The sequence below is a fragment of the Lactuca serriola genome, chromosome 2, assembly GCF_051521515.1.
Source record: "Lactuca serriola cultivar US96UC23 chromosome 2, Lser_US96UC23_V15, whole genome shotgun sequence".
Taxonomy (NCBI): domain Eukaryota; kingdom Viridiplantae; phylum Streptophyta; class Magnoliopsida; order Asterales; family Asteraceae; genus Lactuca; species Lactuca serriola.
Genome location: NC_136409.1, coordinates 216,207,179 through 216,208,520, shown reverse-complemented (window position 1 = coordinate 216,208,520; position 1,342 = coordinate 216,207,179). Strand labels below are relative to the sequence as shown.

Here is a 1,342-nt window from a genome sequence, read left to right as displayed (position 1 = left end):
TGATTGATATAATATTCAAGAAGCAAACCAAGGGCGAATTAAACATGCCAGATTGGCACATGTTATCCAAGAGTACAAAAACAGCTGCAAGATGCTTGTATTGTATTGAATTATTGATTATGATCTATCCCATTTCTTTCCTAGTTTAGTTTATTACTCATATACAAAAAAGTAGGGCTGAACATGAGCCGGTTTTGACCTAAAACCGAACCCAAAACAATAGATTCGGTTTCTCGAGTCTGGATTGAAACCCAAACCCAATTTCAATCTTACTTAATGGGCCTATAAAATTAGCAAGTCTAAGCCTTCTAATCAAATCAAGTCCAATCTAATGAATCCGGTAAGTTGATACAAAGCCAGACTGGCTGCTAATTTCTTTTTTTTTTTCTTTTTTTTTTCTTTTTTTTTTTTTTTTTCCAAACAGAGGGAATTGATTGTAGCGAGACATTAATCTGATGGTCTAAGTGTAACATATGATTATTCGAATGATTTTTTTTTTCAAACAGAGGGAATTAAGAGCAAATTCTGGGTAGACACAGTTTCATTTTTAATAAATGGAAAAGGAGTCAAATCTTGAGTAGTATTATCAATGGCTGTAACGTATAGGTTTTGTAGTAGATATGAATCCAATGACTAGCAATAGCTTCTTTGCTCACTTTTCAAGATATTGTTTTCTCATATGGAGAAGATATTCAAGTTGAAGAGAGTGTTTATCGTCTCAGCTCACGCTGGAAGAAAAAAAGAATTAATTAGTTGGATAATATATATATATATATATATATATATATATATATATATATATATATATATATATTATTATATGATCATATGAATGATATATAATGATGATATGAGAAAAATTACCCTTGGTCCTCGATCAGCTGGTTGTGTTCGTCTATGTTTGGGTCTATCGGATGAAGTCTTTATTCAGTATAGACTCTTTTAGAATACTTATGACAATTTTTATATAGATCATTAGATCTGTTCCTTCATTTTCTTGGGATTGGACATGTGGTTTGATGTGACAGATATAGAACACATACAACTAACAAAAAAAAATTATTTATCATAAAGTGGTTGGGGTTAGTTAAAATGAAAACCAATTGAAAAACATAGGTAAAACTTCTAGCCTTCTAGGTTTCAGACCAAGGAGCAAACGAAATAAGCATATTTGAACTTCTAGATTTCATTGCAGGCCATCAATAATAGAATAGCAGCCAAAATAAGAATCGGGCTGCTCGGTTCTAGAACCGAATACTTTAGCCACGGCCCAATATAACTATGCAAATTCCAAAATCCAAAGCGGAATTAACTATTAAGTTAAGAGATTTAATTTTGAAAA

At 31.4% G+C, this 1,342-nt stretch overlaps 1 long non-coding RNA gene across 1 annotated transcript; it reads right to left on the bottom strand.

Moving 5' to 3' along the window:
- Positions 1-372: 372 nt before the first annotated feature.
- On the bottom strand, positions 373-1,029 carry LOC145090800 (uncharacterized). The gene is made up of 2 exons (XR_013701762.1): positions 865-1,029; positions 373-728 (listed from the first exon to the last, which is right to left on the bottom strand). It is a non-coding gene; the product is annotated as an uncharacterized LOC145090800 (long non-coding RNA).
- Positions 1,030-1,342: the final 313 nt, after the last annotated feature.